This window comes from Eptesicus fuscus, chromosome 9 (assembly GCF_027574615.1).
Source record: "Eptesicus fuscus isolate TK198812 chromosome 9, DD_ASM_mEF_20220401, whole genome shotgun sequence".
In the NCBI taxonomy this organism is placed as follows: domain Eukaryota; kingdom Metazoa; phylum Chordata; class Mammalia; order Chiroptera; family Vespertilionidae; genus Eptesicus; species Eptesicus fuscus.
This window is the reverse complement of record NC_072481.1, coordinates 83,624,041-83,636,935: the sequence shown is the minus strand read 5'-3', so window position 1 is coordinate 83,636,935 and position 12,895 is coordinate 83,624,041. Positions and strand designations below refer to the sequence as shown.

Sequence of the window (12,895 nt, the reverse complement as noted above, 5' to 3'; positions counted from 1 at the left end):
CACCCACCCTTTCTTCACAGCCACTCCAGTACTTGTTAATACTTGTCTTGTTGCTAATAGCCATTCTCACAGGTGTGAGATAGTATTTCATTATAGTTTTGATTTGCATTTCCCTTATAGCTAGTGAAGTTGAGCATCTTTTCATAAATTTGTTGGCCATTTGTATGACCTTTTGGGAGAAGTTTCTGTTCAGTTCCTCTGCCCATTTTAATTGGATTGTTTGTTTGGTGTTGAGTTGTATGTGTTCTTTAGAAATTAAACCTTTCTCAGAGCTGTCATTTGCAAATACCTTCTCCCATTTGGTTGGTTGCCTTTTTGTTTTGTTGTCGTTTGTTTTTGCTGTGAAGAAGCTTTTGAGTTTGATATAGTACCATTCATTTATTTTTGCCTTCCCTTTTCTTTGGGGTCAAATTCATAAAATATTCTCTACTATTTCTTTTTTATTTGCCTTATACTTTTGTTCATCTGTATGTCACTTCTTTCTTTTGTGTTCATTTTTTTATTATATAATTTTGATTTCTTTGTTGCTTTTATTATTTTTGCTATACTTTTGAGTAATTTTCTTAGTGATTGTTCTACAGAGTGTAATATGTACCTTAGTTTATTATTATCTACTAGCTGAATAATACTAGCAGAACTCTGGTAAAATATACAAACTTTGTCCCAGTTTGTCTCTTTTTCTTTTTGTTTAAGATATTTTTATTGATTTCAGAGAGGAAGGGAGAGGGAAAGAGAGATAGAAACATCAATGATGAGAGAGAATCATTGATTGGCTGCTTCCTGCACGCCCCCTACTGGGGATCGAGCTGCAACCTGGGCATGTGCCCTTGACCGGAATCGAACCCAGGACCCTTTAGTCCACAGGCTGATGCTCTATCCACTGAGCCAAATAGGCTAGGGCAGTTTGTCTCTTTTTCTTTCCCCTTCCTTTATGCAATTTATTGTCATATATGTTTTATCCTTGTATGTTTTAAACCTAGCTATACACAATGTTAAATTATGCAATCTTATGTTTTCTAAAGGGTTTAAGAGAAGAAATGAGAAAAATATTAAGAGTCTTCTTATTGTTGTTAATCTTCACCTGAGGATATTTTTTTCATTGCTTTTCATAGAGAGTGGAAGGGAGGAAAGGGAGGGAGAGAGAGAGAGAGGGAGAGAGAGAGAAAGAGAGAGAGAGAAACATCGATGTGATACTGGTTGCCTCTTGCATGTGCCCCGACCAGGGTCAGGGAGTGAACCCGCAACTCCGGTACATGCCCTTGACCGGGAATTGAACCTGAGACTCTTCGAATTGTGGGCCGACACTGTAACTACTGAGCAACATTGGCCAGAGTTTAATAGTGTCTTATATCTAACTAAATATTTACCATTTCTGGTACTTATTTTCTTCTTGTGGATTCAAGTTAATCATCCATGTGTCTCATGAAGGACTTTGTGTAGCATTTCTGGTAAGGCACATTTTCTAGCAACAGATTCTCTTTTAAAAAACTTAATGGAATGTCTTTTTTTCCTCTTTCAGTTTTGAAGAGTAGTTTCTGGTTATCGAATAATCCCCCTCCCACATCCCTTTCAGCACTGTGGACATTTCACTGCTTCTGGCCTTCATTGTTTATGAGGAGAAGCCAGCTGTTTACAATGTTCTTCTCTGTGTGTGATGAATTTTGTTGTTGTTTGTTGCTTTCAAGTTTTTCTCTTTGTCATTGAGCAGTTTGAAAACTATGTATTTTGGTGTGTATCTCTTTGTATTTAACCCATTTTGAGTTTTGTTTAACTTTTTGGATAATAAAGATTAGTTATTTTGCTTCTTATCAAATTTGGGAAGTTTTAGGCCATTATATTTGAGATATTTTTGGCACTTCTTTCTTTCTCTTCTCCATTGCAAATATGTTGGTAAGCTTGATGTTGTTTCACAGCTCTCTGAGGCTCTGTTAATTTTTCTTTGATCTTTTCTTTTCTCTGTTCCTTGGATTGCTTAAACTCCATTGAGCTATCATCAACTGTACTGACCTTTTCTTGTGTTTTTTATTTGCTTTCTTGTTGCTTTTAAGCCTAGCTTTTTAGGGTTCACCGTTGAGGAAGCATAGTTTTGTGTTCAGCCAAAGATTGGTCAGAGGTTGACTTCAAGTCAATAAAGCTTTCACTCTCTGCTAATGGATCCGTGTGTGGATTTAGGGAGCACATTCATATTTCAGGTACTTTCATGTCTGCTGTGTCTTTTACTTTTAGCTGGACCCCCTGGCATCATCTTTGTGTATGTAGATGTGATCTCTGTCTGCAAGGGATGTAGATGGTATGAGCCCCCTCTGGTGTATGTGATGAATGTGCAGAATTCTGGTCACCCTGGGATATCTGTAGAGAGTTTATCAGGGGCACTAAGGCTGTCTCACCTCCCAGACTGCCTGTTGAAATGTGGCTAATCTCCTGGTCTCTTGCTTTTAACAAGCCTTCAGCGTCAGGCTAGCAGAACCTCTAGCCTTTGTGTGTTCTTGTTGCTGGGATTGCCACTTTAAGGGACAGTGCTCCATTTCTAGTGAGCCTGGCCCGGCAGTGAAGCTGTTAGTGTTCTCAGCTCAGCCCTTTAAGTTGAACTATTGCACTTGATGGAGCTGGCAGCAAGGGGATGGAAGCAGCCTCATGCAGTAGTGCCATAGGCTTGTTTTGTGCTGATCTTACCTAAAGTTCATGGAAAAGCACAGCTCATGATTTCTGTATAGCTTGGGTTGATTTTCAGACTGCTAAACTGGTCATTTTTGAGTTTTGTCTAGCATCAGTTCTGTTTTAGGGAGGAGATTTGTCAACATCCTGGTTTTGCCATTGCTACATTTTCTCTGAAGGTATTCTGAGCATCCTTTTGGCAGGCACCATCCTGGACATGCCCTGAGAACATCAAACTGCACAGTGTATTTGGACAAGCTTCTTACTGAGGACTGCTCATAGGGACCCATCAATTTGGCCCAAAATCTAGTTACGGTAGTTACTTTTTAAAAGATAAAAAGTAAGATGATTGTGCTTTCAGAATATTGTTGCAGCCATTATTGATATTTTCAATTCATACTACTTATACTGATAATTTTTGTACCCAAGCTTCTGTTGTTCAAAGTGTGATTTAATGGGGAAAAAAGGCAAGCAAGGATTTTTGAGTTCGGAGTTGTGGAATTGGGATTGAATTTTGACTCTACGACTAACTAGATCTGTCAGGTGCAGGTTATTTGATCCCTCTGAGTCTATGCTTCCTCACCTTAAATTGTGAATAAGAATGTTTACCTGGACTTATTGTGAAGAATAAATAGAACAGAGATATAATACCTGGTATGTAGTAGGTATTCAGTAAATGGTATATAGCCACCCAACATGTTGTGGTTGGGAATATAGTTTTGGTAACTTTTTCTTTATCAGATTATCTACTTCTTGCTTTACCTAGCTTTGCTTTTAAGTTTTCTTTTCTTTTTATAGAATAATCTTGGTACTTTGTATAGTAATTGAAGCATACACTGTATTTTCCTCAATGTACATTTTGGTTCAATGCTCTTTCCAGATATCCCAGTGTTGCCAATATTTTATAGTTATTTTATTTCTAAAATCTAAATTTTATGTGCTTATAAGTGACAGTGAAACTTTTTATGGCCACTTTATGGTGAATGAGCTCATATATACAGCGGGACCCTGAATAAAGTTTGGTTACAATGTTGATGAGATGCCGTAAGAACTTAACTCTTGTTTATATCTGTTAGTCTATAGTAACATTGGTTTTGTTATCATCCTTTGCTTAAAGTCTCAGAACCTATTGATAATGTTGAGTGATTTACTGTGTATAAGATTGTCTTATGGGAAGGTCTATAAAATGAAAGAACAGTAGTAGTTCATTATCTAGACAATTCAGGACATGATTGGAAGGGTCAAAACAAGGTCTCTTCTAGAGATAAATACTTTTTTAAAAAAATATTAAGTCTATATAATGGCTTATCTCAAAGAGGAGAGCATATCAAAATAGGCTAGACTTTGTTGTTATAGTAAGTTCAATTTGTATTAGACAGTTTGGATCATCTGCCACAGAGTGGCTTACAGTAGAGATACAGAAAGTTTCTTGGGTCTTGCTGGACCAGAGCTCACTCTGGTCAACCTTGGAGGCTCTGTCCCATTATATTTAAGTTAATGTGGAGGAACTGGTAACTTGAGTTACTTCAGGTTCTAATGTCATTTTTGGTTTTAGAGAGGATATGATTGGACTATGGTATATTCAGATCCTCATAATAATAATCATACTTTTTCATATGATTCTTAGAACTGAGAAGTTAACAATCCCTCCTAACACTTTACTTAACTTTAGCAAGTACCTTATGCCAGAATATTGTATATGCTTTTTATTACATTTTTAAAATCAAATTTTTAGACACTGCCTTTTCTTTTTTGGAAGCCTTTAATTTCTTCTAAAGAATGTGTTTGTTGTGGATAATGTGCTTATGAAAAGTAATTCTTGAAAATGAAGTACTGGGATAGCTATAAATGTCACAATATTGACATTGCAGAATCTAGACATACAGAAAATGGGGATTCAGAACTTCTTTATAATGAAGTGAACTCAGGAAGTTGCTGGTTACATGGTGGATGGGATCATGCAGATGTTTTACAGGCAGTCACCCTGCACTGCCGTTGGAGTTGCAGCCCTGTGCTGTCTGGAATGAGGTCTGTTTTAACAACTCATACATGCCCCTAACAAACATGATACAGCCACAGTTCTATAGTGCAGTAATAGATTTTGTAAATGGCCTTTTAGCACCTGCATTTGTTGCAATAATGAAGTGTGGAGTTATAATATGCATGTCATTTCTATGAAATACTGATACAAGTCTGTCTCTTGAGACAGGTCTATTGCAGGTTTATAAAATGATTACTTTTCCTCCCTTAGGCTTTCAAAACCATATTTTTGGCAAGGATATTTTTGGCAATGATATTTTTGGCAGTACCTATGATAAATTTTTTAAAAGAGTTTTATTAAATGAAGTAAGGATTTAGACTTTTCTGTGTAGATTGGATAGTTTTCCTTGCGCACTCAGGAAAACTATGCAAGACTTCATGCCCTTTGAGTGCTGTGGAGGATGCCAAAGTGACTGTGGCAGAAATGCCAGCCTCAAGGCATGCTGTTTAATAGGAGTGGTGAGACAAGCTCCTGACCATTACACATACAAAGTGGTAAGTCTCATGGGGCAACTAGAGCTGCCAGGAGAGACTGAGAAGGGAAGTAGTGCTTTCTGATTCAATGTGAAAGCCACCCTCAAACCCCAAGAATTCTATTTACTTTCTTTGTCGTATTGAACTAATTCTCGGAGTCCCCATTTTAGTGTGTAAAACCTACACACACTTTTTTTTTTTTTTTTTTTTAATAATTTCCCTTCATTTTGGGAGTCTGGAGGAGAAGAAAGAGGAATTCAGTGGTGAGAGACTTGGCTAAGAGTAGCTTGGACAATTTGTGCGGTTTCTCCATTTGAGGGTTGGGCTAGGCTCCATGTGGCATCTGACCTAACATGTCACTGGAAAAGCCCTGTAAGTACAGGATCTCAACAAAAATATCCTGGAAAAAAACACTAGTAAGCTCAGGGGTTGGACACGTTAGATCTGGAAAAAATACCATTTGTGCGAATCTAGACCTTGCTACCAAATGTATGAAGAACTACTGACACCTCATGGATGTGGAAATTATTATTTTTAGTGATATAAAGTATGTAAGCACATATAGCAGAGTCTGTCTATGAATGAGTACATATACTATAGGGTCTTGGCTCAGGTTGATCCGAGAATTTAATCTGAGACAGTGAAAGCTGTTCATCATGTGTCCAAGATATCTGAAAAATAAAGTTGGAATATGTCCGGTTGAACAGCTAAATTTTCCCAAATGTATTCATATCTGTTCTATAGAATTCTGCCCATAGGACTTACGGAAGTGAAAACAAGGTATTTAAATAATTCATTATTCCTTTCAAATTTATATACATTATTGTTTTAGGAAAGAATTATGATCATGCTTTTCTCTTTTTTAATATATATTTTTATTGATTTCAGAGAGGAAGGGGGAGAGAGAGAGAGATAGAAACATCAGTGATGAGAGAGAATCATTGATGGACTGCTTCCTGCACAACCCCCAGTGGGGATTGAGCCACAACCCAGGCATGTGCCCTGACTGGAAATCGAACCATGACCTCCTGGTTCATAGGTCGATGCTCAACCACTGAGCCACACCGGTCGGACTCTTTTATTTTTTAGCGATATAATAAGAACAGTTTAGAGACATGGAGTGACAGGATCCATTGGTAGGTATATCAAAATAAATGTAATTATAATGAAAAAATTACATATAGTTTATTTTACTTTTCATGTATCCCTTGTTCTGTGGTCTCGTGTGTATACCAGTAAAATTGGTTGTTTCCAAAATCTATTTCTAATGGGAATTTTATTTTCTAATATTTATAATTTTGGAATTGCTCTTATACATACATTAACATACACACATAAATAGGGAAGGATCATTTAAAAACAATGTTGGGATTAACTGAGTAGGTGGTTTAGGGGGTAAAGTATGGAAACTTCAACCCATAAGTTAAAATAAAATTTAAAGAGTATGTATATATATAGAGAGAATCAAAATGTAGAAAAAAAGTAGAAAATGTAAAAGAACATTAAGACTACTGGAGAGCTTCCTCTCTTAGATGTAGAGAGTTAGAATGCAGAAATAAAAATGTATCTCTCACTGGATAGATGAAATTAATATTAAAAAGATAGCTTATTCTAATATCTGAGAAGATATTATAGGTAAATAGACAAAGGAAATTATAAATGGTGAACTAATATATGGAAAAATTACTCTCAGTAATAAAATGTGAAAGTGGGAACAGTGTGGAGATAACAATTTTTATTCACCAATGCATTTGACACTTATTTTTACACCAGTTATCCTGAGGTTGTGTGGAACAATGTAGTCATTTGTTGTTGATGACATAGTGAAGCTCTGTACCCCTTTATGCAGATGTTTTATTTCTTGAAATGTATCCCAAAGAAATAATTAGAGACAAAATGATATTTTCCCAGAGATATTCACTTTAGTGTTATCTTAGTAGCAAAATAGTGGAAATGCCCTTTAATTTAGAATAGTAAATTGGTCCTCTGTACTAACAGACTTTTAAAATGATAGTTTTTGAGATTCTGTGGAAATATGAAAAATGATTGCTATATTTAAAATATGTGTGTAGTATAGAATGTATAATTATATCGTCTTTGTGGAAATGCTTTTGTTGGGTGGCAGCAGTATGAGAATTTTAAATTATTTTAGACATTGAGCATTTGCTAAGTGACTCTTCAGTCTAATTCATCACACTGTGTTCTGGGCACTGCTCTCGAACCCAGGGATGCTAAGCTTCTTAGGTGATTTTATATGGTCAGGTAGATGGATACTTAAAGAGCTAACAACATTTTAGAAGAGTGGCTTTCCAGAGAAGAGGATATGTGAGTGGGGTCTTAGAGAAGATTAAAAGTTGGCCAGATCATCTGGGAGGATCATCTGAGCAGAGGCGACCATAGAGATGAAGGCGTGATGTGTGAGTCGGGGAATGTGTGTAGTTACAGGACCTTCTTATTCCCAGGGTGAACTCAACAGTGAGGAGTTGGATAGGGGGCACAGAGTGGGTGGTGAAGACCAGGTCATAGAGGGTGTATATGCAATTTAAAGGATGGAAAAGGACTGCCTTATTTTCACCTCATGCAGCTTTCCTTCTTCTTTCAGAGTACGGTACACATTATTGGTCTTGTTAGTTGTGCTCCATTCTTAAAATTGTTGAACAGTTCTGGTTGTCTGGCTATTCAGCAAACACAAATGAAGTGCACAGAATCCAAACACACTTATCTGTATACATTTGGGTATTTGCTATAGTGGTAATTCATATATTGATTGTCTTGAGACTGTACATGAATCAGTGGCGAAACTTAAATGTTCTTGACTCCTGATCTATGAAACTATAGTCCTTTCTGCATTTTATTGCTGAGATATACGTTATGGCTGAATATGAACACACAGGGTGGGGCAGAAGTAGGTTTACAGTTGTGAGTATGCAAAACACAGATTTTATTATTGTATTGTTATTTATTAATTTTATTATTTTCCATATGAACAACTATAAACCTACTTTTGTCCCACCTTGTATTTATTTGTGCATAATACAGTTTTATGTGGTTGGAAACAAGTTTTATTGGATATTGTAGGAAAGTATCCTGTGTATATGCCATATTTTTACGTGTACAAGACACTATTTTTTCTAAAATCGTTAGACTGAAAATCGAGGGGCGTCTTATACACGGAAGTCAGCCGAGGAGGGAGCTGCGTGGGTGCATAGCTGCCCATACCTTGTCAAACAGGCTTCCTCCAATCACGAGCCTTATTGTTACTGACATCAGCTGATGCCGTAATTGGAGGTGGAGGTGCAGAGTGTGCAGATGCAACAGGGACCGGAGTGTTCTGATCCCATAAAGATGTCAAAAAATAAACAGATAAAATACCAGTAAGTGATTGTCTTACTTTGCAAAATTCAAACGAATGTAATCAGCTATGCAAAAGTGCATGGAAATAGAGCTGCAGAGAGACAATTTGGATTTCCTCTCACTGAGTGTATGATCAGACAGTGGAGTAAACAGGAAGAACAACTCCTTAAGATGCCAAAAAAAGAAGAAGGCCTTAAGAGGAAAACCAGCAAAATGTTTAAAATACTGATTTCTTAATTTTAGGTTGGAAAAGTTGGGGAGGGGGGTGCGTCTTATACATGGGGCGTTTTATATATGGGACATCTTATACATGGAAAAATATGGTAATAGGTTGTAGTAGTGAGTATTATTTTCTTTAAATTCTCTAACATTATAAAATCTAAATGATGATTCCTACCATTTATTGTTTGTTTTTAAAGCATGCTATATAGGAATAATTAAGAAACATGGTATATCTCTTAGGACATTATACCATGTACTGTGTTTTAATGTTTTGATCTATCAATGTCCTTTCTATTGAAGGCAAACAACAGTAGTCACTAGATGCCTTCATAAAGAAGCAGAGGTATCACAATTTCTCAAATGTATTTTTTAATGTTTGAGAACTGTATTTTGGTGTAATTGTTTTTTTTATTGTACGTGTTTTAGGCATTTAAAAGCACTCTTTAAGAGGACCATAGATTTTACTAGACTGCAGAGACAAATATAGCATACATAGAAAGTTAAGAACATTCCCCCTCTTCACCCCATCCCCCAAACCACAAAGCTGGGAAAGGAACAGACTAGCATGAACTTTAGAAATTAACAAATAGAGTTTTGAATCTCTACTCTGATTCTTAAGAGCTCTGTGGATGAGGCATTTAATTTCTGAACCTCATTGTCTGTTATAAAATGACTAAGGTATATCCATCACTGGTTTGTGATGAGGATTACTAGTAAAACATATGCTATATTTAATATACTTAGCAGGATAACTGGCATATAGAATAAATGTTGTTACCTCTGGGTCCTAACTCTCACCAGAAACTAGCTGTGTGTCTTTGGGCAAATTATTTATCATTTCTTGCTCTTTGTCATGTATTTATCTGAACTAAAAGGATTTAGACTTATTTTTATTTCAGTTAAAGGAATTCTGAGATAATTTTGAAAATTAGTGTTGCCTTTTTCAAATTGGAATGCTTGGTCATAGGGAGTATTGATATACTTGTGCTCATGTAGCATCCCTAAAGGGAAGAAGACACAGACCTCTGCTCTGGTGATTAAAGAAATGCATATATCCTATTGATGGGCATTGTACTTTGTTTCTATGACACTTAGCTTTTCTTTACCAGTTTTCTTTCATTAAATGTTTGCCAATCACCTTTGGTTAAAACCATGCCGGTTGTGTCAGATACCAGCTAGAGCCATATGGAAGCTACCCTGGTAAACAAGCCTCTTTGGGTTGGCTTATAGGAATCCTGCTTAAATTCTGATAACAATATTCTGCATTTGTGTGGTCATCCTGTCTCCCTTACCTTCATTTCCAATAGCCCTTTAAATCTCATTTCATCCATTGGTTCCAAGTTGGTAAGAGGGCCATAGGATTGGTTGATTTGATATGAGAGGCTTATAATAAAGTGGAAATTTGTGATTGCAAAAGAGTAGAAAATAGACTCTGGCTCGGAAAAGGAATTCATCGGAAGTATAGTGGATAGCTCACATAATGGCCAATACAGGTGGACATCTCTTTTAAAAGACAGATAGGAAGCTGTTTGTGCTGCCAAAACATGCATGGTCATGGCAAGGAGCACTCCTGGATCTTGAGCAGCCTGTGGTGGGGAGCACCAGCCCTCTGAGTGATCTGCTCTGGGTACAGTGTGCAGGAGCACCCACTGGTTGCCTGAACACACCCTGTGGCCAGACTTCAGGGAGGGAGAGCATCTGGCCTTGTGGCCCTGGGGAGAGGAAGGAGGGCCTGGCTGCCCACTAGGACACCCCAGTAGTGGATTTTCAGATTCTGGGCAGCTAAGAGGAAATATAAACCAAAAGAAAGATGAATGTTTTCTATTGCTGGATGCAGGAGTTGTTGAAAGTACTTATTATTTGCTTGTTTGAATGTGCACCTGCTGTGAGTATGCATGCAGTGGCCTGCTTTTGGATAGGAGGGGACCCAGGGCTTTCATCAGCGTCCTAAGAGGGTTTTTGATCCAAGAAGACCTAAGAAATGCTCTGTAATAAAGAGATTTAACTGTGTTTGAATCTTTGCTTTTCCACCAGGTGGTGCAAATCCTTTATGATGTTCACAGAAGATAATTCTCTTAGAAGATAAAAAAAATTTAAATAAAATTTTTTCTTTTAAGAAATTAGTTCTTTCACAAAGCAAAGGATCATTGATCTGATTCTTGTCTTTCATAAAGAAATGTGTGGATTTATATAGCTTCTTAAATGTTGACTATTGATTTAAATTACCCATAGATTTTGAGACTACCACAGTATTTTTTTCTTTCTAGAAGCAATTATGACCACTGGGGAAAAGTAGTATGTTTAACATACTGATTGTTTCATGTTCTTTATGAATGAAGCAAGAAACATTCAATTTTTATAACGTTTTGCTCGATGCAGAAAACTTGTGTGAATTGAATTTTTAAAAATGTATTTGTGGCTTGTCCGTAATTAGGGTCAGTGTATATATTTTGCTTCCAGAGGCATTGCAAGTGACTCGCCTGTACGCACATTTGTTTTAAAGATTAGAACTTAAATATGCTTTTAAATTGTACCTTACTGACTGACCTTGAACCCAGAGAGTGAGATTGAGGATACTAGATTCTCTGCCTCACAACTTGTGCTGCCCCTAAACAATTTAATTTATGGAGACATTTTCTCAGGTTAGACAGAAATGAATTCTTTTATTTTCATACATTTCCATTGCATCTTCTTTGAACTTGTGTTTAGGAGAAAGAAAGCAGAATTGTGTTTTTGTCTGTTTTATGATAAAGTTTGTGTTTTACTGAAAAATAAATCATGTAAACAATTGAAAGATTATAATACTTTTGTCAGTTTAAAAAAAGAACAGAATATTGAAAATGGATTATGTAGTTCAGTTTTCTTAGTTTTTACATAAGAAACACAACTCTAGCCAAAGGCTTAGAAAACATACAGTGGCTAGATAGAAGTGGAGTAGTATCTCAGATCTAGATATTCTGACCTGGAAAGGGTAGCAGAGTAGGATATCCTTCTTTCAAGGCAGAAAGGGAATTCTAATTTTATTCATTCAGGTAAAAGATCTAATTGATTGGGCAGTGGACCCATAGATCAATTGGGTCTGTTTTTCCCCCTTTGAGCTGTTATCAGCTTGCTGTATCTCCTACATCTTTCTGTCTTTAGAAGTAAGTACTCAGAGAGGTTTGCTCATTTTTTTTGAACAAAATGATGGGATAATATGTACATTACATTCTAGTTTGCTCTTTTCTATTCAATAGTTTGATGTGGACATACTTAAGCTCATCTGTGGACATACTTAAGCTCATCACATATAGATCATAATTCATAGTTGAATTAGTTATATAATCTAAAATACAAATTTACCTAATTTATTCCATTATTTTTTATTGAACACACTAGAGGCCCAGTGTACGGATTTGTGCACTGGTGGGATCCCTCGGCCTGGCCTGCGGGGATCGGGCCGAAACCAGCTCTCCAACATCCCCTGAGGGGTCCTGGATTGCGAGAGGGCGCTGGGCAGGCTGAGGGACCCCACTGGTACACGATCAGTTGGGGCTGGGGAGGAACCACGGGAGGGTTCCAGGGCATGTCCAGCCTGTCTTGCCCAGTCCTGATTGGCCGGACCCCAGCAGCAAACTAACCTACCGGTTGGAGCATCTGCCCCCTGGTCAAACAGTCGAATGGCCGGACACTTAGCATATTAGGTTTTTATGATATAGGATAAGTTGATTTTGTTTTTGCCAATTACAAACTGCTGCTGTAAACATGCTTGGTATGTACATTTTATTTACTGACTAGAGGCCCGGTGCATGAAATTCGTGCACGGCGGGGAGGGGGAGTAGCGGGGGGTGTTGTCCCTCAGCCCAGCCTGCAGTCTCTCCAATCTGGGACCCCTCAAGGGACCTTCATTTTTTCCTTCAAGAGTGTGGTGGAAAAACCCTAGATTACCTTCTTGGATTCTTATAACCCAAATTACCAAGAACACTGCAATTGGTGGCCTACAGGGAGCTTAGCCAATGAGTTGTCAGAAAAGGTATTTACTCTCAAAATGGTTTGGCTCAGTGTATAGACCGTGGGCCTGCAGACTCAAGGGTCCCAGGTTTGATACCTGTTAAGGGCATGTACCTTGGTTGGAGGCATATCCCCATTGGGGAGTGTGCAGGAGGCAGCT

General features: G+C 37.4%; 1 protein-coding gene and 1 non-coding gene across 5 annotated transcripts in view; one reads left to right on the top strand and one right to left on the bottom strand.

The window, feature by feature from the left end:
• The window catches only part of HIVEP1 (HIVEP zinc finger 1), a 160,764-nt gene that overhangs the window by 21,966 nt on the left and 125,903 nt on the right, over window positions 1-12,895 (top strand). The gene's annotated exons all lie outside the window — the stretch shown is intronic.
• Window positions 3,939-4,061, bottom strand: LOC114233216 (small nucleolar RNA SNORA28). The gene has a single exon (XR_003619359.1). It is a non-coding gene; the product is annotated as a small nucleolar RNA SNORA28 (small nucleolar RNA).